This window comes from Taudactylus pleione, unplaced genomic scaffold (assembly GCF_031769625.1).
Source record: "Taudactylus pleione unplaced genomic scaffold, aTauple2 ptg000129l, whole genome shotgun sequence".
NCBI classification, from domain to species: Eukaryota; Metazoa; Chordata; class Amphibia; order Anura; family Myobatrachidae; genus Taudactylus; species Taudactylus pleione.
The window spans coordinates 17,896,671-17,922,253 of record NW_028284531.1 but is presented as its reverse complement, the minus strand read 5'-3'; the positions used below and the strand labels follow the sequence as shown (position 1 = coordinate 17,922,253).

General features: G+C 46.8%; 1 pseudogene across 1 annotated transcript in view; it reads right to left on the bottom strand.

Annotated features, from left to right (window-relative positions):
• Window positions 1-25,583, bottom strand: part of LOC148523677 (protein shisa-like-1a) — a 61,722-nt pseudogene that overhangs the window by 13,275 nt on the left and 22,864 nt on the right. Inside the window, exon 2 of the transcript XR_015878439.1 lies at window positions 9,593-9,806. The product of XR_015878439.1 is annotated as a protein shisa-like-1a (transcript). The remainder of the gene's footprint in view (window positions 1-9,592; window positions 9,807-25,583) is intronic.

Here is a 25,583-nt window from a genome sequence, read left to right as displayed (position 1 = left end):
GGAAGAATGCATACCTAGGGCGGAATAAATAGAAGATACCGCCCCACGGGAACTCAAAGTGAAGAAATGTGTTTTGCCATCCACAACCACCCTCAGCCTGGCCGGAAATAACAGAGTAGGACAACTGCAAGTCACAAAGCTTCCTCTTCACCTGCTGAAACTGAGAACGTGATTTTTGAACATCTAGGGCAAAGTCCGGGAAGACAGAGACAGCAGTATTCTCAATCTTGAGAGGGCCTTGAACTCTCACCAATCGAAGGACAGCGTCATGATCCCTATAGTGAAGAAGCTTAGCTATGAACGTGTGAGCCGGAGCTCCAGGTTGTGGAGCTTGCGTGGGAATGTGATATGCATGTTCAATAGCGAAGTGTAGAGAGAAAGCATCCTTGCCAAATGTTGATGTCAGCCAAGTTTCAAGGAAGGATTCAGGTTGGGAGCCCTCCACCCTCTCAGGTAATCCAACAAAGTGTAGGTTATTACGATGGAGACGGCCCTCCAGATCAGATAGCTTAGTAAAGAGCCATCTGTTCCTTAACAGCAGCCAAATCACTTTCCATAGGACAAACAGCATCTTCAAGGTCAGAGATCAGGGGCGTTTTAAGAGAGGAGGGAGCCCATGTGCAGCCTCCATTTGGGCCCCCTCCTCTGACGGCGGCTCAGAGAAACTTCATGGCAGAATCTACAGCGCATGCGCGGGTCTCCGGGAAAATGGCGCCTGTCCCTACTTTCCCAGGACATCTTTACTGCGCATGCGCAGATCAATGGGAAAATGGCCACCAACATTTTCGCAGTGAGTGTTTGCAGTTGTACAGCACCGGTCCGGCGCTGCAGAGCAGCACTTCCGGAATCGGCGGACAGGTAAGTATAATTGACTATGGGTGCAGGGTGTGCGGTGTGGGCCCCCCTGGACCCGTGGGCCCATGTGCCCCGCACACCCTACACCCATTATAGATACGTCCCTGTCAGAGATCCTGTGCTCCGCTTCTTCAACCTTCTCTCCCATTTTCTGGAGATCGTGGCAGATTAATAAAAGATCAACTTGTACCTCCCCAATTTTATCAGTAACTCTTCTCCGATGCAGAGACCGCCTGTAGCACCTGTCTCAGGGACAGGGGTCATCATCTTTGGGATCATCCTGCGAGGGGCCAGATTGAGCTCCCTCCGGGAGGAAAACAGAGGATTTACGGGCAAATTTTTCCAGCTTGCCCTATTTTTCCCATGACAGGCAGATGCTGAGCAGGAAGATTCCGCAAAAACCCTTTTGGGAGAGGTGAGCAGAGGAAACACCGTAGTTCACAGCAGGTGTGTGAGCAACAGTGCAGCAAATAACACTTGGAGCCTAGAGTAGAAAAATCTAAGATGATCACTGAACACCCAGACGCGGTTCACATACAGAACTCTTCTGGTACCTAAAGAAGGAGAGGCAAACACAAGAGACCTGACAGGGGCAGCCCAGCAGCAGCACACAGGACAGGGGTCCCGGAATCCGCCGGTTCCAGCCATGAAGAGAAGGAGCCAGCTGGGACTAAGAGTGGAGGGAGGCACTGCAGCGCAGATCAGGCTGAAACAGGTAGACAAGAGCACCAAAATGACCGCCGTACTCCCAGGTATGGCTTACACAGGCGGCCCCAGTGGTCCCCAGGCACCAACAGTCAGACAGAGCGGGTAAGGCCAGCGGCAGGCAGCAGCTCCCAGGGAAAAGGCGCCTGGACACACAAGTCACCACCGGAAGCCGGGACCAGGAGAGCGGGGAGGCACCACAGGATCGGCAAGGAGAGTGATATAGATATATATATATATATATATATATAAGACAGTCCACTAGACCAATTTTTATTTTTAATCAAGTATATTTATTATATTTTTGAAATGGGATACATATAGACAAACCATCAAAGAAAAACAACAAAAAGACAATGGGAAAACAATTGACAACATTAACAGAAAAGGTGCATAGTGAGACCAGCAGGCAGATAGACAAAACATGAAGAATTAGCAATAAATCATAAAGCATTAGGCAAAAATTATATTAGACAGGTGATATAGAACATAACCCAGAAAGAACTGTAGGAGTACATATATGCAATGAGGTGACGGGAGCACCCAGAGGGACAGGATAAACAAACTTATGGTGCGTACACACTGGGCGATTAAAGTGGACGACTGAACGATATCGTTATCATTCAGTCCACTTTATCGTCCATTTTTATCACAAAAACGATAACGACGACGCGCGTTCCCGCGGGTCGTTCGTCATCATCGTTCATCGGGTTAACATGCAGGCCAACCTGACGATGTCGTCAGGTTGCTGCATGTTATGGAATGGGGGAGAGAGCCCGGCGCTGAACGATATCGTTAATGATATCGTTCAGCGGGTGTGCTCAATATCATGATCGACATTGAGCACACCCTGCCGGGGACACACTAGAAGATATCGCTCAGGCAGCATATCGTCTAGTGTGTACGCACTGTTAGACTTTCGTAAGAACCAAATTCTGTCAAACTTTAATTGACACTTCGTTTTCATATACTGTACATGAATCGTTCATGGGAAACAGTTGAAGTAACTAGACCTATCCAGGAAGGAAGAGACGGGGCCTGTGGGGCCATCCACTTTCTAGCAATACATACCTTAGCTAATGTAAAAAGAATAATGACATACATTTGCAAATTATGGATTAATACATCTGCAAGGTCTAAACCAAACAGATTTTTCGTGTCAGCTAGACACAATCTAATCCCAGAATTAGCCACACAGCACAAGACCTGAGACCAAAAATCAGCAATCAAGGTACAATCTGGTTCAGCTTGGTACTGGTTATTTGAAAATAAGGGGAATCCCACACCGTTTTCATCCCTATTTTCCTATAATAACTTAAGCTCAGAGATACGGGGCTGGTTATGGATTTGGGAGTGGGACACACAGCTCTACCACCCCCTCCTACAGGAGGAGGCCAGACGCCAGGATACTGACGCCAGAATCCTGACGACAGCATCCCGAAGGGTTCAAGATACCGACGTCGATATCCCAAAGGTAAGTATACGGGTTAGGGTTAGGCCCGGGATGGGGGGGGTTAAGTTTAGGGACCTGCCGGGGTGGGTTAGGAAGGGAGAGGGAGAAGGTTAGTTTACTTACCAGCCCCTGTCGGGATCTTCACCATCTGGATGCCGCTGTCGATCTTCTGACTACTGGCTTCCCGTCCGCGGGTAAATCATACTGATTCTGGTTTAGCATAAGTATAAGGTACAGTTTGGAGTTCAATGCCCTGCTTCTTTAATATATACTTGTCCTCAATTATAAGTTTCTAGAATGGTAGACTTGAAGTCAAATCTGTTAAATTATGCTACTATGTAGTATGTACCCCTTGATATGTTTGTGCTTCATTAGGTATGATTATGTGTATCTGAAGTGGTCATCTGTGACAATCACATTATATTTGATTCCAATATGCTCATTAACTCACACACATTACCATGGATCAACTCTTTGTTTTCCTAATGGGTATAATTTCCTTGTCCAGTTGAATTAATCAAGTAGTTTGCCATTAGCAAATTCCAAAACAAGTTCTAATTGTGGTCTAGCATTAATGGCATTACAACTCTATACAGGAAGGCTGCATAGGCGTGAAGCAGCTGTATATCTTTAATGTAGTTTCTCACTCTTCACAACTGCACTGAAATTCCTAGAAACACGTTTACATGCTCTTTGTATGTAATAGAGTGCAAGTTATCTCTGAAATTTCTGGCACATTTCCAGCGAGTGTGCATTCAGAATCAGTGAATGTAATAGGCGGCAAATTAGAAAGATGTTACTCGACGGTGACTTGTGGCAACCTGCCACTGGCGTAGAGAGCCGTACCGGTCCCGGGGAAGGGGGCATGGCCTAATCAAGGGAGGTGTGGCCACACCCCCTTATGATAAAAAAATGAAGACAATTATGCAGTGCTTCTTGCTGGGGAGGGGGTTGCTGTGAGCCCCTCAGCCCGGTGCAAAGCCAGGGGGGGGGGGACACACAGCAGAGTGTGCTGGGCTGCTGTCCAGAAAGAGGGGGTTGCGGAGAGGCTCCTGTGATCGCGGGGTATGCTCATGTGATGGGGGGGTTGATGAAATTTGTGCCATTTGATAAATGGTGCTACAGCCAATCAGCTCCCAGCAGTCATCAGACAGATGACAGTTGGGAATCGCACACCACTATTACAAAGTCAAACTCCGTTGCATTCCCTGCCATGGGCTCACATTGTTTAGTAACCATTTCCCTCACTGCAGTAATCAATATAATTTACTGTTAACCTTTCAGCGTTTCAACAAACAGAGGCCCTGATTCAGAGCCCTGAATCAGGGCGTCTTTTTCTTTTGTTTATGGAGCGGCCTCCTGGCCGCTCGCGTTGCTGTGGGTTGCCACCCACAGCTAATGCGAGCAGCCAGGATGATGGTCGCGATGGTCAAGACCATCGGGCTTGCGATGAGACCCATGTGGTAGGGTCTCCTGGCCGCAAGCCCCAGAGAGCTTTTCGGCTCAGCGCTTGCAACCGGGTCTGAATCAGGCCCAGAGATCACACTATGGCATGTAACATTATGGGCATGCTCAATGGTCAGGTAATGTTAGGGAATTGTAATGTCATATGTTCATTTAATGATTTATAAAATTGTACTAAGATAATGTCCCAAGACATGTTGAATGGAAGCACACCAATTTATGTTAAAATATACATTTATTAAATGTTTTTCATATTCTCTGCAGCACATTAAACTCTCACAACTATCCTGTAATACAGCGTTTTTCAACCGCTGTGCCGTTCCCAAGTGTGCTGCGATCATCACCACAATGTCAAACTTAGGCAGCGCTGGGATTTTCCAGGTTCCAAGATGTGACCTGACTCGTAACCTATGACTCATAGGTCACGCATGCCACGTCGCCTTCCCACCTGCCCAGTGCTTCCACTGCTCCGTGACCAAGAAAGACAGGCTCTTTGGCACTCCCTCTGCATAAACTCCTGCCGCTGAGGGAGGGAGAGAAACACTGAGCTCCTTCAAAGTGGGGGCCAGTGTATTTATTACTGTAGGGGCCAATGTGTGTGTAATTACTGTACTGTGGGGGCCAATGTGTGTAATTACTGTGGGTTTCAATGTGAGTGTAATTACTATGGGGAACAATTTTTTATTACTGCAGGGGCCATTTGTTTCTGTGGGAGCCAATGTCTGTTCTTTTTTTCTCTGTGGGGGCCAATGTGTGACTATTGTTTTTCTATTATTATATGGGTGAATTCCTCGATCTATTGACTTTAATATTTTTTAAATATCGGGATGGGAACTTTGACATCAGTATAAAGAGTTTGTCACACTTATCATTGATACAATACCTGTGAACTATTTTATTTTTCAAGACCTAGTGTTGCCATCTGCATCATTAATTCCATCTAATACTGCTGGATACTTTTTGTGCTTTTAAATTGCAACATTATTCCCATTTAACATTACTGGGTACAAATTTTGTTTTTAAATTGATACTATATAGAGGAAGTACCTGTGCAGATTCTTAAGGAACAAGATTTTTGAATTACAGTCTGTGTATTATGTGTTATTAGATCGAATGGTGTTTTTCAGAGTATAACAGCTATTTTTATTGTGTGTATGAAGGTACATTTGCCTTTTTAATTATTGCACAGGAATACATTTGGTGATTTAGATGTATTGTATAATAATCTACTGAATTCTCAATGGCAATCCATCTTTTCCATTCCTGGGTGTGTTATGGGCATGTTGTTGAAGTGGTTGCCCACACAGAGCTTACTCTCTTACATTGGAGGCCCATACTCAGATATAGAATCTGCACCTAGCATAGGATTGGTGCAAATTTGGAGGTTGGGTCAGAGAGATAGCAAAAACATTAGGTGTGGCCAAATCGACTGTTTGGAACATTCTTAAAAAGAAAGAACGCACCGGAGAGCTCAGCAACACCAAAAGACCCGGAAGACCACGGAAAACAACTGTGGTGGATGACATAAGAATTATTTCTATGGTGAGGAAAAACCCCTTCACGACAGTTGGCCAAATCAAGAACACTTTCCAGGAGGTAGATGTATATGTGTCAAAGTCAACAATGAAGAGAAGACTTCACAAGAGTGAATATAGATGGTTCACCACAAGATGCAAGCCATTGGTGAGCCACAAAAACAGGAAGACCAGATTAGAGTTTGCCAAACAACATCTAAAGAAGTCATTACAGTTCTGGAACAACATCCTATGGACAGCTGAGACAAAGATCAACTTGTACCAGAGTGATGGGAAGAGAAGAGAAGGAAAGGAACTGCTCATGATCCAAAACATACCACCTCATCAGTGAAGCATGGTGGTGGTAGTGTCATGGCGTGGGCATGTATGGCTGCCAATGGAACTGGTTCCCTTGTATTTATTGATGATGTGACTGCTGACAAAAGCAGCAGAATGAATTCTGAAGTGTTTCGGGCAATATTATATGCTCATATTCAGTCAAATGCTTCAGAACTCATTGGACGGCGCTTCACAGTGCAGATGGACAATGACCCAAAGCATACTGCAAAAGCAACCAAAGAGTTTTTTAAGGCTAAAAAGTGGAATGTTATGCAATGGCCAAGTCAATCCCCTGACCTGAATCCGATTGAGCATGCATTTCACTTGATGAAGACAAAACTGAAGGGAAAATGCCCCAAGAACAAGCAGGAACTGAAGACATTTGCAGTAGAGGCCTGGCAGAGCATCACCAGGGATGAAACCCAGCGTCTGGTGATGTCTATGCGTTCCAGACTTCAGGCTGTAATTGCCTGCAAAGGATTTGCAACAAAGTATTAAAAAGTGAAAGTTAGATTTAGGATTGTTTAGTTTGTCCCATTACTTTTGGCCCCTTAAAAAGTGTGAGGCACATATAGAAACCGTTGTAATTCCTACACCGTTCACCTGATTTGGATGTAATTACCCTCAAATTAAATCTGAAAGTCTACAGTTAAATCACATCTTGTTTGTTTCATTTCAAAGCCATTGTGGTGGTGAATAGAGTACAAAATCTGAAAATTCTGTCAATGTCCCAATATTTATGGACCTGACTGTACCTCTTTCACATTGCCAGCAATAACCCGGGTTATTGCACGTGAACATGGAGCAACCCGGGATACAGTGCAGTGTGAAAGGGCTCAGTTGAAATAAACCGGGTTGAGCAACCCGGCATTTCAACCCGGGGAACAAGCAGGGTTGAACACTGGCTCGCAATGCAGTGTGAACATGTAACCCGGGTCGATACGCTTAGAGATGAGATGATCTACAAGCACCGGCTCACCAGGTGATGGCAGTGACGTCATCGACCCAGGTCAGGCTGCCAGTCGAGCGGTGTCTCAGCCGGGTCGCACACGGGATGGACTCATCACGTCACGTGTGCTACCTGGCACTGCGATGTGAAAGTGGTATTACTTTACCTGCAGATCCTAAAGCTGGTCACACACCAGGATCATATAGTTCAAACCAGCCAACTAGTTGGATGGTGGAAACGGTCATTCCAACTAGTTGGTGAGAATCAAACATGTTTGATTTTCACCAACTAATCGTTCTAGTGTAGGGGGAACTATCCCCCCAACTGAACGATAAGTAGGCGGACACTGGCCGCTAGTGTCCGCCTACTTCACCACCGTCTGCCAGCTGTGCTGCCTCTGTCAGCCCGGAATCCCTCATACTATAGTAAGTATCATACTCTAGGACCCCCCCACCCGCGATCACAGGAGCACCCCCCATCACATGAGCACACCCCGCGATCGCAGGATCCTCTCCGCAACCCCCCCACCCCCGCAATCACAGCAGCACAATCTACCCTCGACCACAGGAGCACGTGATCACAGGTGCATAAAATTGTGTAATTTAGTATGAACACATCTAAATATTATTTTAACAGGCTCAATTATATAATAAGAACTGCCCTCAAAGCAGCTTTCACTTACACACCGTGAACGTGTATGATTTTTCAGATGAACTCTGAAAATTTTGCAGATTAGTGCCCATAATGCCTTGGGGGGCAGAAAGATAGACATGAATGCTTGTAATGTATGTAGAAGTCACAGGGATAATCCATGACCATATAAATGAATAAGGTTGTAGGTCTGTGTGGTTATACTGATCATGGAACTCTGAAGTGGGTTCTCATAGCGGTATGCAGTCGGGAAGCCGGCGGATCTAATCCCGACAGCCGGCTTCCCGACTGCTTTATCCCGGCGAGGGATAAATGACAGGCATCTAAATGTAGACGTCTGTCATTTTACTGACGCCGGGAGACCGGCATACCGATCTAAGTGATGCCGGGCGCCAAGCGCGGTCAGCCGCGGAGAGGGGAGGGTTAGGTTTAGGGGACTTAGGGTTAGGCACACCCCGGGAGGTTAGGGTTAGGCTAGGGGGAGGGTTAGGGTTAGGCACCCCCGTGGGGAGACTTAGGGTTAAGCACCCCCCCGGGGGACTTAGGTTTAGGCGGTGGGGAAGGTGGGGGTTAGGTTTAGGCACAGAGGGGGGATTAGGGTTAGGCACTGGGGGGAAGGTTAGGGTTAGCCACACCTAAGGGAGGGTTGGGGAGGGAATTAGGTTAGTGAATACTTACCTTAGGGACGATCTGGATTTTCACCCATGTCAGGCAGCCGCTGTCGGGATTCCAACCGCCGGACAGGCGTCCGGCGGTAAATCATACCGATTCCCTCGTAGCATAACATAACTGTATCATGTTATTATATTATGCCATATAATACTAACATGTTACCTAGATAACATAAGATAAGTCAAAGAAATATTTTAATTATAGTGTTGTAAGAAAGTAAAATAAGTAACAGTCATCTCAGTGGTAATAACTTAGATATTTGAAACTTTCTTTTTTGTTTTACATTGGCATGTATTTGGCCTTTACTAGACCTAATGCAGTTTAGATATTGACTGGTGTGTACGAGGTCTCCTATCAAATGTAAAGTACATAAATGTGGTAGATATAGCCAGGATCACTATCACATGAATTATTACATTTGGGCAGTATGGTTGGCGTTACTGCCTCACAGCGCTGAGGTCTTGGGTTCAAGTCCCACCATGGCCCTAACTGTGTGGAGTTTGTATATTATCCCCGTGCTTGCGTGAGTTTCCTCCCTCACTCCAATAATATACTAGTAGGTTAATTGGCTCGTGACAAAAATTTAAATTAACCCTAGTTGTGTATGTGTGTTTGTGTGCATGTGGAAGGGAATGTAGATTGGGGCAGGGACTGCTGTGAATGGTCAACAATTCTCTGTAAAGCGCTGCAAAATATGTGTGCGCTATATAAATAACTGGTAATAAATATTATACATATGTTACATTATACTTCCTTCCTACACTATGATATATTCACTACAGTGCATATGTCCTTTCTAATGGTTGACCAAGCCTTCGTGGTGACTGGCCGCACCCATTATGAATGGGCCCTTAATACTGCATTGGTCCTTTATGCCTCAGTCTGACACTGTCCTAAGGGAACACCATCCTTGCCTATAATTTCTTACAGTAACTGTTCCTGCCTGCCTTGATTTCCCTCCTGACTCCACAGGCCACATTCTGAACATACCTATAAATATATGTAGCAAGTCTCTCTGACAGATTGACTTTCATCACAGTTTCAAACTCTTCTTGGTTACAGCAGTATTTCAGGGAGTCATTTCCAGGCAAGCAGCAGTACATGTGTTCATGAGAGTCACTTAAACGTGGGCAGTGGAAGCCTGAGTGATACACATCGCCCTGTCCAGGGTAGCCCTCGCATGTGCGCACATTAAGAGTCGAGGCTGTAAAACATAAAAAGGATCAGGATTACGTTATTATTCAGAAGCTCTGAACTGTATCATCATATAGTGAGGAATTCTTTAACCTTACCTCCCAGCTTTAATGAACTGGTGATCAGGACTTATTTGGGTGCTTTGTGCATGCGCACCCAAAAAAGGTGAATGGTCATGCAACAGGGGATGACCTTTTGGGAAACGCCATCACGCCGGTTTCATCACACTGGGGGCGTACCCAGCACTCCAGGATCTGCTTGGAATGCCGCCAGTCCCTCTCTAATGTGAATAGACACCACAGGGTATATTTACTAAGGTGCGGGTTTTTAGAAGTAGAGATATTGCCCATAGCAACCAATCATATTATACTTAACAATTATCTAGCACCGTCTAGAAGATAATAGCTAGACTCTCATTGGTTGCTATGAGCAACATCTCCACTTCTAAAAACCCGCACTTTAGTAATACCCCCAGATGCATGCACATGGCATCTATTCACAGCTTGCTCTGCTAAACATAGCAAGGGGTGAGAGAGAGCCTCCCAACAGCACCCCAATGCGGGATGGTGGGACACTGTTTGAAAAGCAGGACTGTCCCACCAAAATCAGAATGGTTGGGAGGTATGCTTTAAGCTAGGGGTGGGCAATAAGCGGCCCCCCAGCTGTTGTAGAACTACACATCCCAGCATGCCCTGTCACAGTTTTGCTATTTGACAATGCAAAAACTGTTGCAATACATGCTGGGATGTGTAGTTCAACAACAGCTGGAGGGCTGCTTATTGCCCACCCCTGCTTTAAGCACAAGTGGATGAACAATACAAAAGCTCAACTAGTTGAATAATGTCTTCATCACTCTCTAATTTCTTGTCCTAAAGAACTTGACATCTAGGTATGGGTTTCCCTGCTATAGTGACATTAGTTCTGGCTGGCAAAGCCAAATGCTGGTAGTAGCAAATTTGCGGGGACCCCATGTTGTTGTTTACCACTAACAGCCCAAGTGTTGGTTGAAAGATTTTTTTTATTTTTTTTCTAAGACAAAGGGGTATATGTAATAATACAGTAAAAGCAATTCTATAAGGGGTGCGCAACACCTGCTTCCAATCCACCACACAGAAAGGAGAGTGTCACCACACTCCCATGCAAGAAAAAACCTGGGCAGGGTGTTAAGGCTTGGGCATGATAGTAGGGAATAGTCCTGCAACAGCCTTGAGGGATGGTATATCTTGGCTGGATGCGGCCGTGCAGCAGCCTTGAGGGCTGGATTGATTTTATTAGCTGTGGCCTGATGGCCGAGGATGTGATGCAGCCTTTGGGCTGTGGAGGCAGCCTTAAAGGCGGGAATGCTGTGATAAGTTGTGGCCTGATGGCCGAAGATGTGATGCAGCCTATGGACTGTGGATGCAGTCTTGAGGACTGAGAAGTCTCTGATGTTAAGTGCCCAAAGGTGATAAGGAGTTGCCAGTGTCGCCGGGTTGACACCGGTGATGGTTGCACACTCTGGACGTCCAGGTGTGGCCTATGTCGCCGGGTTGACACTGGCCCTGGTACACTAAATAGCGTACCCTGGATGCTGGAATTTGCGCACTTCGGATGCTGAAGTGCGGCCTATGTCACCGGGTTGACACTGGCGCTGGTACACTAAACAGCGTACCCTATACACTGGGATTTGCGCACTTCGGACGCTGAAGTGCGGCCTATGTCGCCGAGTTGACACTGGCGCTGGTACACTAGGTAGCGTACCCTAGAAGCTGGAATACACGCCATGTTGCCAAGATGATACAAGCGGCAACAGCCGATGGCATGCAAACCGGGCCACCTGGATGGATCAAACGGTAGTGGGAAAACACAGCAGGACTGGACTCTGAAACTTCGACAGATCAACAGGAGACTTGAAACCACTGGAGACACAGGAAACGCTATAATCGACAGTGAATGTGCTGGCACATGGCACCCCGGCCCAGCCCGCCACTGAATGCAGGTAACATACTTACCTGCTGCCAGATGTTCTATCCCCTTGACTAGTATAAATCCAATGGGAGTACCTATTTAAAAAAAAAAACTATACTCACCTAAGTCCTTGCACTGGTCAAGGTGACAGAACATCTGGCAGCACGTAAGTATGTGTGAGTGTGGTAGGTGTACATAATAAATTTGTACTTATTACGGTGTGTGTGTTGAGGGTTTTTCACTATTTTGTTTAAAGCGGGGGTACGGGTGCCGTCCGCCTGCTGGCACTTGTAGTTCCACAAGTGCCGAAGGGCAGGCATGCTGGCACCCCTTTATTGGTGCGGTCCCCACCTCCCCTGAGATCCCCGGTTTGGGCTGACCGGCTTGGGTGGTGATGCTTAGGCCGGGGAGACCCGGTGATAGGGACCCCGGCCAGATTTGAGTCCGGTGCTGGTTTTAAAATTAGGGGGACCCCTACACAATTTTTTCCCCCTATTTTAAAACCAGGACAGGCTCAGCAGCCCAGTACTGGTTCCTAAAATAGGGGGGGAACCATACTCGTTTTTCCCGATGTATTTTTAGGAACCAGGACTGGCTGAGCAGTCCGTGGCTGTTTATGCTTTTTGGGGGGGACCCTACATATTTTTTTTTTTATATTAACCCTTTAGATAAGGTTTCCATGCAGAATCATACACAAATCACTTCTAACTAGCTGCAAGTTTGCTACAATTACACCCGAGATTGTAATCTCGTTTATTAGTAAATTCCTGAGTTGTATCTTTTTCATGAAAAGTACTTCAGAGTTTGGCCGTTGGTGAGTTTATTCGAGTTTGCAAACTCACCCAAGTTTTGCAGTGAAAAGAGAGACATCTCACCCGAGTTTGTCTTTAGCAAATTTGCGAGTTGAAAAAAATGCCTAAACTCACCCGAGATTGCAATCTCGGACCAACACGATTCTTTAACTCTAAGAGTATTGTTTTGATTGTTTTGTGGCTTACAGTGTAATACATGTAGGGCCATATTCAATTTGAGGCGAAAAGTCTGTTATCGCCGATGATGTCGTTTTCTACATTTTCAAGTATCCCCATACTCAATTTCAAAGACTTTTCGCAGGTGCCAAAAGTCTTTGTAAAAAAACGGGGGTTAAGTTTTCACCACTGTTTAGGTGGAAAAAAAAGTGCAGAATTGGGGTTTTGGGGTGCAGAATAAAAAAAAATAGCCTGCAGCCTTTGGAATGTCCCCTTAAAGTAATGTGTTAAAAAAAAAAAAATCCTCAGGACATCCCAAAAAATTTACTTTCATTTTGTGGGTGAAAAAAAAAATTATTGGGGGACAACCTTCTAAACTAGCGAAATCAACTCCAGGGGGGTTCCCAAGTATGCGGCAGGTGTTTTCTAGAATGCGGCTGGTAGAGGCAGGTGGATTTTTGAAGAATTTTCAAAAATCACTTTAGGGACTTAAAATAATACTTGCACCCATTTTCATATACCCCAAATTTGATGGGACTAGTTTCCCCCCCCCCAAAAAAAAGCTTAGTGCTATTCTTCACCACTTCTTACAAGACGCATTTATGCACCTGCCGCAGCTATTTAAAAACCCCAATTACCTTCAGCAAGCCAAATCGGGGGTCCCCATAGTGATCCCCCATGTCATACCAACTTTTGTAGGGTCACAGCATGATTTCCCCAAAAACTGACAGGACTTTACGATACTTACCTTTCCGGCAGGTCCCGTTTTCGCAGGATCCTAATTGAATACGGGGATAAGCGGGCACGCGCCTGATACTTTATCCCTGCAAAAAAAGTCGATGATGGAGAAAAGTCCGACCTCAGACTTTTCGCCTCAAATTGAATATGGCCCTTAATGTTTTTAAATAGCCAGTTCATTAATAATCTTTTATTTATTTTTTTTTTAAACAAATTTTATTGACAGATTGACAAAGAAAACAAAAGAACATTGTCAGGTACACATATTTGGTACAATAATTATCCAATAGCATGCAGGCAGATGTACACAAGGTATATAGCAAAAAAGTGGGTGTAAACATAATATAACTCTCACATAGAAAATCTGGTCATAAGGCCAACCGCATCAACTAGAAAGGTATACCAGAACCCAGGACCTCCAAATTGTACCATTCATTAATAATTTATTGATTTATTTGTACAGTAATTTAGTGCAGCTTTTTTTAAAAATGTCTACATTAATTTTAAAGAAGAGGAAGATAGGCATTTATGTACAATTGTAGTCATCTGCAAAAATAGGTCTCTCAGTAACAAAACATAACTGACATGTTTTGCCTAAAGGTGCCTATCCACTAGACTATTAAAATGAGCGATTGAACGATAGCGATATCATTATCGTTTATAAATCGTTTGCAAATTGTTTGCAAAAATGTCTAAAACAACCAGCGATGCGCGCTCCCGCTGGTCGTTTAGACATCTAATATCGGGCAAACATGCTGGTCAACCTGACGATAACGTCAGGTTCAGCATATTTGCAGATGATTGATGTGCCTACATTGAATGACTGCTCGTTCAGTGTAGGCACATCACAGACAAACGACTGCACGATTACAATGTCATAACCGTGCAGTCGTTTTCATGTCTTCTAGTGGATGGGCACCTTAACATTGCCATTTTAAAACTGACTGTCAAAATTGCTGACAATCTCGGGCTCTATATATTTACCCTTTGCCGTTTTTATTATTTTGCTAATAGGTACTTTTATAGAACTACTTCATTCCACACATCACGCTGTGGCAGCCATGGATATGATAAACGGGTGGCCTCTATTAATCTTGTGCCTACTGTATGCCAATGTCTTATGACCTTCATTTGATTTACCATGCAGATAATACAAATTTCTGAGCCCATGCAGCTAAGCTTTGCAGGCAGGTTCATGAATATCACAATGACTGTTCTGTTCATCTCAAGTATTAGATTTAAACTAATTTGAGATCAAGAGCAGGGCATTTTTCCCATCAACTTTAAATGAATGTGACTTGCAAACTAAAACTGGACGGAGCAGCTCAGTAAGTGATATGCTCATCTATAAACGAAATGCAAATGATTATATATATATATATATATATATATATATATATATATTTCGGAAATATATATATATATATATATATATATATATATATATTGTGATAGAAGCACTGGTAAAGTGGTCAATGGCAGGTACATTTGTTCTAGAAAACCCCAGGAGAAGTCTGTTTTGTAAACAGACCAGAGTATCGGCTTTTGGAAAAGCCGGTTTGGGTCCTGGGGGTGTGGGTGTGAGGAGAGGGAGGGCTCCATCCACAGGCCACTCCAGGCTTTGGGCCTTTCAGGCTGGTAACAGGCTCATTAGGGCTTGCAGCTGGAAATGGCTAAGATAAGCATGGTTTGTTTGTGGCTGAGTGTCTCACATCTGGGGAGGTAGGCATGCAGGCTAGCATGTCCAGAGACACTGTATGATTACCCTGTAAGTACTGTGCATGTGCCGTTATTGATGGTGAGGGCAGTAGGCCCTACCGTTCTGGTAGTGAGGGTACTCACTGTTTAGTTAGTGCCCAGACGGGCTAGGATTTTGTTTATGTTTTATTTTGTTTATGCGTTTGGTACAATAAAGACTGGCACCGACCAGTTTGTACAAGAACCCCAGACTTGTGTCCTGTTTCCTCGGCTGCTGTGTGTGTAAAGAGGGAGTCCATCTACCCCAGGAGAGGGACCCCCTCTCCCGACTGTGTCACAATTGGTGGAGAATGCGGGCAATCACACACTGAAATTGCAGCAAGGAAAAAAGTTTCCTTTTAAAATTTAAAGGGACAGACACGAAGTTGTGAAATCCATGAAGGTGGCGTCAGCAGATGCTTAGAGAAGCCAGATTCAGCTTCCAACTGGCACCTAAAGACAACATGGAGAACATTGTTATGGCCTTGCTCCAAGCTATGGCAGCTCAGCAAGAAACTTCCAGAGCTCAGCAGGAAACAAACAAAATTCAGCAAGAAGCTACCAGGACTCAGCATGAATCTACCAATGTGCAACTAATGGCCATGGAGGCAGCCCAGAGGCAACAACAAGTCACCATGGAGGAAGCCCTGAGGCAACAACAAGTTGACATAGAGGAAACCCACCAGGCCTTAAAAGACGTGGTACAACAGTTAGTAGACCAGTCTGGAGATGCTTCCACTGGACTTCCAAACAACACTTGCTCCATACGGACCAGTCACTTTCTGCAAAAGATGACTGAGAGTGATGATGTGGAAGTGTATCTTACGGCCTTTGAGAGAACCGCAGATAGGGAGAGTGGGCCCAAGGAACAGTGGGCAAGTCTTGTGGCACCCTTCCTGTCTGGAGAACCACAAAAGGCCTACTATGATTTGTGCCTGGCTGATGCAAATGACTATGAAGAGCTAAAACGGGAGATCCTAACTCGCTTGGGGGTCACCTCATTTGTTCGTGCCCAACGAGTCCACTGCTGGGAATTCCAAATGGAAAAGCCTCCACGCTCACAGATGCATGACCTCGTCCATCTAACCACAAAATGGCTACAGCCCCAGACGCTGACAGGACCACAGATCGTCAAAAGAGTCGTGATGGACCGGTATCTGCGATTGCTACCTGCATCTCTGCGCAAGTGGGTGAGCCATGCAGACCCTAAGTCCGCAGACCAGTTAGTTGAACTGGTGGAGAGGTATGTGGCGGCTGAGGAACTGATGAGTGTGTCCCACCGAGCCCCGATTCCGCAACGGCGATCTCCCGTGACTACTGGTAAGACTGTTCCAGGGGAGAAGGGTGCTGGGCGGTGGAATGAACTTAAGATTGTGGGTTTGGAACCTGGGGATAAGCCAGCCAGGCCAGGAAGGTTCTTACCCCATAAGAGACTACATAATAGTTGTCACGACCCTGTCTAGTTGTCACCTATTTGCCTTGGGACTTACCCCTGTCAGCTTCCCCATGGAGCTGTGTGTGTAATTTGCCTGGAGGATTTGCTCTGATTATTGCACCTGGCCTCTCCTCTGTCTGTGAGCACTGCTAGCCCTGATTGGAATCACAGGTGTGGTTCTGATTCTCAGAGCTGCAGAGATGAATACTCCCTCTGCATGTTGTGCCTTCCACCACTCAGAATGCTACTACCAGACCACCTGTCCGTATCCACCAATTGCTGCCAGACCCATGGTATATATATCCTCTCCTGATAGCATTCTGGGCCTGAACATCTCGTCTTCCCGTGGTGTATGGTTCATGCTGTTTCTGTGTTCTAGTATATCCCTGAAACCTGCTACAGCTACCCCTGGTGCAATCTAGAAATCCAGTTACAGCTGTACCTGGCAATCCAGTAAATCTGCTGGCAGCAACCCCCGGTGCTTCCAGAAAACCTGTTACAGCCAAACCTGGCAATCCAGTAAGCCTGCTGACAGCAACCCCTGGTGCATCTCGAAAACCTGCTACTGTAATACCTGGCATCCAGACGTCCTGTTACAGCATACCTGGCCTGTGCTCTGCTGTTAGTCCTACTCCTGGTTGGTCCCTGGCACTCTGTAAACCTGCATCGTGTCACCCTGCCTTGCTTCCTGCTGTGGATCAACTCCTGTCCCTTTTACCTACCTACTCCCCACCCTGAACCTAAAAATTCCCAAACCTACCCATTCCTTCCTGAAAACTGTTATTTCCAATTATCCTGTCCAGCCTGCAAATTCCCAAACCTACCCATTCCTTCCTGAAAACTGTTATTTCCAATTATCCTGTCCAGCCTGCAAATCCCCAAACCTACCCATTCCTTCCTGAAACCTGTTATTCCCTATTATCCAATCCAGCCTGCACCTGAGTTCTAGCCTTTGTCATAGTAATTCCAGATTACCCTGTTTAGCCCTCGTCTCAGCATTACCTGACTTCCCTTCAGCCATTGTCACATTCCAGTCCTGAGTCAAGTTCCAAGCTCATCAGTTCAGTCCACGTTGCTCCAGTCCAGAGTCAAGTTCCAAGCTCATCAGTTCAGTCCACGTTGTTCCAGTCCAGAGTCAAGTTCTCAGTTCATCAGTTCAATTCAACAAGTCTTCCTGCCGGTCCCAGTCCGGTCCATCCAGTTCCTGTCATTTATCATCAAAGGCAGTTTTCACTGCTACCCAAGTCTTGTAAATAGAGCTATTTACTTTATCTGTGATTCCAGTCATGCCAGCCTCCGTTGAAACCCGATCACCACCTGAGACACCTGAGACTCGCAGACACCAATCATGACAGAATGTTCAGGCCCAACGATGGTGGCGGATCAAGCACCTATTAAGGGACTAGATGCTTTCCGTAACCTGGTCACCCGCTTGGATTCACAGGAGGCCGTACAGCATCAAGTGCTACAGCTTTTGAAAGTCCTAAATAACCGGCTAGATGTTACCCAAACCTTACCTGAACCCCTAACTACCTTCCATCGACTGCTGGAACAGCTTCAGGCTCTACTCACCAAAATTTTTCAGATCATTCCTGAATTTCTTAGAGCTGCCTCTGTCTCGACTAAAACCTCTGCCTTGGAATCCCTAAGAAACAAGGGGCCTGATTCAGACCCACTCGCGAGCGGCTGTCCGCTCGCAAGTGGGTCGATGTTATGGACTGAGCATGCGCACGACAGAGGGAGCTCCGTCGTGTGCATGCGCCAGACGCGACGAGCGAAGGAAAGTCCTTCGCTCGCTGTGTCCGATCAAAGGGGGCGTGCTCTCAATGTTGATTGACAGCACGCCCCCTTTGGTGGGCGTGCCGGGGGCGTGCCTCCCTGACGGGGGCGTTCCCACGGGAACGCCTCCCGTCAGAAGCCGGCCCACTGACATCACTAGTGATGTCAGTGGGAGTGATTTTGGCTCTGATAGAGCCAAAATCACTCCGGAGCTTGCGGTTGAAAACCTCAACCGCAGGCTCCGGCTCGCAATTTCGATGGTCGCGATGGTCTCGACCATCGCGGCCATCACAAAGCACGCTCGTATAGCCTGTGGGTGGTGACCCACAGCTATACGAGCGTCCAGGAGGACGCTCCATGAAAATGGAGCCCGGCCCTCATTCAGAGCGTGCGCTCTGCTCAGAGCGTACGGCTCTGAATGAGGGCCAAGGATTCTTCTGAACCAAGTACTGTCAGACATCGTAGTTACCCACGCCCCAAGCTCTCTGTGGCCGAACGCCAGCGGCGCAAAGATTTGCAGCTCTGTCTCTATTGTGGGAGTTCTGACCACTTCATTAAAGACTGTTTCCTTTGCAACTCCAGCAGTGGTTCCAAGTGTCAATGTCTCAGTGCCTGTTCCGGCCCCAGCCCAGATTCTGCCCGTTCCGGCCCCAGCCCGGATTCTGCCCGTTCCGGCCCCAGCCCGGATTCTGCTTGTCCCAGCAGGGGACTCCAGTCAGCGGCCCCAGGAGGGGTCTCAAGTCTCATACCCCAGGAGGGGGCTTCAAGTCTCGTACCCCAGGAGGGGGTCTCAAGTCTCGTACCCCAGGAAGGGGTTTCAAATCTCGCAGCCCGTTCCGGTCCCAGCCCGGATTTTGCCCGTTCCGGTCCCAGCCCGGATTTTGCCCGTTCCGGTCCCAGCCCGGATTCTGCCCGTTCTGGTCCCAGCCCGGATTCTGCCCGTCCCAGCAGGGGACTCCAGTCAGCAGCCCCAGGAGGGGTTTCAAGTCTCGTACCCCAGGAGGGGGTTTCAAGTCTTGTACCCCAGGAGGGGGTCTCAAGTCTCACACCCCAGGAGGGGGCTCCAAGTCTCGTACCCCAGGAGGGGGCTCCAAGTCTCGTACCCCAGGAGGGGGCTTCAAGTCTCGTACCCCAGGAGGGGGCTTCAAGTCTCGTACCCCAGGAGGGGGTTTCAGGTCTCGTACCCCAGGAGGGGGTTTCAAGTCTCGCACCCCAGCAAGGGGTCTCAAGTCTCGCGCCCCAGGAGGGGGTCTCAAGTCTTGCGCCCCAGGAGGGGGGTCTCAAGTCTTGCGCCCCAGGAGGGGGGTCTCAAGTCTCGCGCCCCTGGAGGTGGTCTCAAGTCTCGCGCCCCAGGAGGGGGTCTCAAGTCTCGCGCCCCAGGAGGGGGTCTCAAGTCTCGCGCCCCAGGAGGGGGTCTCAAGTCTCATGCCTCAGGAGGGGGTCTCAAGTTCCTGTTATCAGGGAGAAGTGTCTTGTGCTACAAAATCTGATTATGGTTCCTGTTCACCGTCTCCTGCATATATTGTTCCAGAAGATGACAATCTCTGTAGTCTGTTCTCAGCTTTGATTGTTGATGCTACTGTCTCTAGCTCCCCAGGACTCCTTCCAGTTCCATCAATTGGTCCGAATTCCGAACATCGGTCAGCTTCAGTTATTTCGACTCCTCATCAATCGGAGCATCCTCAAATTTCCTCCTGCCAGGCACCTGAAAGTGCTCCACAATCCTTGAATACACAGGATTCGTCAGATACTTCACCATGCATTTATTTTGATGGGGACTTAACTCAATACTATGCTTTATTGAAACAATTCTTCGGTATGATGAATTCTTCCCTGCCATGTGGAGTCAAGTCTACTAATATTGTAGAGTTTGTTATCTCATCTTTTCAAGGTAAAGCTTGGGACTGGGTTGCCCCTATTTACAACTCCAAAGATCCAATGCTTCAAAATATAAAGACTTTCAGTGAAGCTGTTGTCAAAGAATTTGGTCTTTACCCTGTAAACCAAAATTCTAGCGAAGTTCTCAGTTCCAAAATATTGTCCAAGCACTCTGTTTGTGCTACCAAGAATTCGTCCTCCACTCCTCTGAAATCTGAACAAGGTCAAGTTTTCAAGGGCCAGCGTGCCGAATTCCAGGCATCCCAAGAGAGCAGTACTTTTGAATCTGTAACCCAGAACATGACTTGTGCACACACCTCCTTGTCCCCTTTCTGCTACTGTTCCTCCCAAAATTCTGATCCTGTCCTTCCCAGCCACATATTTCCATAGGAGTTACCAAAGATTCCTGGTCCGTTGGTTGGCACAAAACGTTCTCGCAGCAAGAAGAAGAATCGGCGAAGGTCTTGAACTATCTCCTTTGTAGACTTTCCACTCCAAGTATCCCAAGAAATTGAGAATTGGGAAGATGTCTGAAGAAAGTTTTTGTTTTGGTGTCCGGAGTCCACCCATAAAGAGGGGGGTACTGTCACGACCCTGTCTAGTTGTCAACTTTTTGCCTTGGGACTTACCCCTGTCAGCTTCCCCATGGAGCTGTGTGTGTAATTTGCCTGGAGGATTTGCTCTGATTATTGCACCTGGCCTCTCCTCTGCCTGTGAGCACTGCTAGCCCTGATTGGAATCACAGGTGTGGTTCTGATTCTCAGAGCTGCAGAGATGAATACTCCCTCTGCATGTTGTGCCTTCCACCACTCAGAATGCTACTACCAGACCACCTGTCCGTATCCACCAATTGCTGCCAGACCCATGGTATATATATCCTCTCCTGATAGCATTCTGGGCCTGAACATCTCGTCTTCCCGTGGTGTATGGTTCATGCTGTTTCTGTGTTCTAGTATATCCCTGAAACCTGCTACAGCAACCCCTGGTGCAATCTAGAAAACCTGTTACAGCTGTACCTGGCAATCCAGTAAATCTGCTGGCAGCAACCCCCGGTGTTTCCAGAAAACCTGTTACAGCCAAACCTGGCAATCCAGTAAGCCCGCTGACAGCAACCCCTGGTGCATCCCGAAAACCTGCTACAGTAATACCTGGCATCCAGACGTCCTGTTACAGCATACCTGGCCTGTGCTCTGCTGTTAGTCCTACTCCTGGTTGGTCCCTGGCACTCTGTAAACCTGCATCGTGTCACCCTGCCTTGCTTCCTGCTGTGGATCAACTCCTGTCCCTTTTACCTACCTACTCCCCTCCCTGAACCTAAAATTCCCAAACCTACCCATTCCTTCCTGAAACCTGTTATTTCCAATTATCCTGTCCAGCCTGCAAATTCCCAAACCTACCCATTCCTTCCTGAAACCTGTTATTTCCAATTATCCTGTCCAGCCTGCAAATCCCCAAACCTACCCATTCCTTCCTGAAACCTGTTATTCCCTATTATCCAATCCAGCCTGCACCTGAGTTCTAGCCTTTGTCATAGTAATTCCAGATTACCCTGTTTAGCCCTCGTCTCAGCATTACCTGACTTCCCTTCAGCCATTGTCACATTCCAGTCCTGAGTCAAGTTCCAAGCTCATCAGTTCAGTCCACGTTGCTCCAGTCCAGAGTCAAGTTCCAAGCTCATCAGTTCAGTCCACGTTGTTCCAGTCCAGAGTCAAGTTCTCAGTTCATCAGTTCAATTCAACAAGTCTTCCTGCCGGTCCCAGTCCGGTCCCTCCAGTTCCTGTCATTTATCATCAAAGGCAGTTTTCACTGCTACCCAAGTCTTGTAAATAGAGCTATTTACTTTATCTGTGATTCCAGTCATGCCGGCCTCCGTTGAAACCCGATCACCACCTGAGACAGGTAACTCGCAGACACCAATCATGACAATAGTATGATACAATGTTTTCGATGTAGTGAATTTGGCCATATTGCTGCTAATTGTCCACTCACCTCTGAACTAGGGATGTGCAGGCTCGGTTCTACTCGGTTCTGTTCGTTTTTTTTTTCCGAATCTTATTGGGTTTCAGCTGTCACGAGTTTTGGATAGCCAATAAGATTCGGTAAAAAAAAACGAACGGAACCGAGTAGAACCAAGCCTGCACATCCCTACTCTGAACCTATGCAATGTGATACTGATTATGTCCGTCGTAGAATGTCTTTCTTTGCACAGCCTGCCAGTACTGCTGACCGACAGGCTGAGACAGATAAGCAAATGTGTAATGTTACTGTAGAAGACAATCAAGTTGCGGCTCTGTTAGATTCTGGCAGCCTGGTTACACTTATGAAAGCTGAACTAGGAACCCCTTAAAGCACAAGGGAAGAGCTGTTGGTGTGACCTGCATACATGGGGAGACACTCTGTATTATGTTACTGCGGAAGTGAACATAGAAACACAGTATGGTTCTGCTATAGTCTCTGTGGGTTTGGTGCAGGGCTTGAGGTATGATATAATGTTGGGGGAGAGACTTTGCTCACTTCTGGAAGTTGTGGGAAAGCCGATTTGTTACCGAAGTAAATAACCCCGACCCATTTGAGAAGGCTGCTGATGCAGTAGCAGGGGAAGTTTCTTCCGGGTCTGAGAAGTTCCCTTTTTCTAGTGTAATTGGTGAACCAGAGATTACTGAGATGGGAAGTGTTGATAAGCCAGTTGACTGTCTGTCTGATCTTGAGGTCAGAAAAGAGATCTTTGCAGTGGAGCAGTTCAATGTCCCTACTCGGGTAAAAGCCAGGGAAAATGTAAAAATGATTATTGGTAAATCCATAGACCCTGATAGTCCGTCCTGATAGTCCGTTGTCATATTCTCACAGGGGGATTACCTGACATTTCCAAAGAGACATGGGAGGGGCAGTCCAGTCCCTATAAAACTGTAATTGAGTCTAGGAAAAGAAAGCCAGTACAGTTATACCATGTAAATCTTATTAAACTTTGGAAGGATAGAGCAGCTCTGTCAGGCGTCCCGGTCCCTCCAGTAAACCTAGGGCCTTTGGTTCCTGAAGTGACAATAGCTAAAACCCTGTCGACCGTTCAACAGCAGGAAGTTAAGGAATTTTTTATCAGAAATAGGGTTTTGTTCTCAGATGTACCGGGCAAAACCACAGTCATTAAACATGACATAATCACTGACCCAGGGGTTAAGATTAACCGAAAGCCCTATAGGTTACCAGAAGCCCAAAGAGAATCCATGTCTAAAGAAATTTAGAAAAATGTTGGAACTGGGTGTAACTTGAAAAATCGCATAGTGAGTGGTCAAGTCCCATTGTGCTTTTTCCAAAGCCTGACGGGAGTGTATGTTTTGGCAACGATTTTTGAAAATTGAACAGTGTGTCAAAATTCGATGCCTACTCAATGCCAAGGGTGGATGAACTAATGGAAAGGCCAGGAAGCCAGCTGGCCAATGCAGATGCTTTGTCACGTGTCCATTGTTTGGGGGCTGCAGTTGTTCCGCCCCACAGGTCGAAACAAAGGGGGGGGATATGTGATAGAAGCACTGGTAAAGTGGTCAATGGCAGGTACATTTGTCCTAGGTTTTGGCCTATGTGTTCTAAAACCCCCCAGGAGAAGTCTGTTTTGTAAACAGACCAGAATATTGGCTTTTGGAAAAGCCGGTTTGGGACCTGGGGGTGTGGATGTGAGGAGAGGAAGGGCTCCATCCACAGGCCACTCCAGGTTTTGGGCCTTTCAGGCTAGTAACAGGCTCATTAGGGCTTGCAGCTGGAAATGGCTAAGATAAGCATGGTTTGTTTGCGGCTGAGTGTCTCACACCTGGGGAAGTAGGCATGCAGGCTAGCATGTCCAGAGACACTGTATGTGATTACCCTGTAAGTACTGTGCACGTGCTGTTATTGATGGTGAGGGCAGTAGGCCCTACCATTCTGGTAGTGAGGTTACAGGGCCTGATTCAGACCCGCTCGCAAGCGGGTCAATGTTGCTCAAGTGCGCATGCGCACGAGGGAGCCGGCTCCGTCGTGCGCATGCGCGAGACCCGAATAATGACGGCCAAGCAGTCGTTATGGGTCTCGCACCAAAGGGGGAATGCTGTCGATGGTGATTGATGGGTGGGTGCGCCGGAGGCGTGGCTGCCCAGACGGAGGCGTTCCCATGGGAACGCCTACCATCTGTGGCCGACCCCACAGTCGGAGTGCTTATGGCTGTGATAGAGCCAAAAGCACTCCAGGGCTTGCGGCAGCGAGACCCTACCGCAAGGGTCTTGTCGCAAGCCCGATGGTCGCGATGGTCAAGACCATCGCGACCATCATTTTGGCCGCTTGCTATAGCTGTGGGTGGTCACCCACAGCTATGCGAGCGGCCAGGAGGCCGCTCCAAAAAGGAGGAGGGACGGCTCTGATTCAGAGCGAGCGCTCTGTCAGAACGTCCGGCTCTGAATCAGGCCCACTGTTTCCTCGGCTGCTGTGTGTGCAAAGAGGGAGTCCATCTACCCCAGGAGAGGGACCCCTATCCCGACTGTGTCACAATACATACACACATACACTTCTACATTGTTTTGAAATTAAAATCATGATAAATGCGGAAATAAAATCAAGGGGTGAGAAGACCAGTACATTTATATTGTCTGATGGTCACTGAACCTAAAGTGCCAGGTACCTAATAATAAGTTTTACAAATATATACTGTATGCATTGATGCATATCTCTGTGAGTGTGTTTATAATTTCACAGAGCTGTGAAACGTATTTAGGGATAGTAGTTCATCATAGGCAAATAATCATATTTTACTCTGAATACTGACAATCACATGGCATTGGAGAAACTCAGTTGATCTAATCCTGTCTGCCAGTGGTTCCACTCATGGGTATAACTACCATAGGTGCAAGGGGTGCAGCTGCTGTGGGACCCAGATTGTGTTATATATATTTTACACTACTGAGTGATACATAGGGGCCCTTACAAACTTTTGCTATGGGGCCTTCAAATACCTACTTGTGCCCCTGGTTCAATTGCTTGTGCGAATATCATATCACGTGGGAGAGGGGCCACCGTGGTCTCACGATAATAGTGATGAAATAGTTCACAGAGGGAAACACCCCTGCTAAGGATGAGTACAATGCCAATTTAGCTTTTAAAATAAATCTCAAGAGCATGTGGATGCAATCAATGGAGGTAATCATTTGCACTTTCTTCACCCAGAGACATAAGTAGTGATGTAAGCCGGGATGCAAATGCTGCTGAAGTTACAGGAATTATATTATGGCGCTTGTCTCTGATAACTCTGTACTTGATCATTTTGGAATAATCCTAATTAACCTAT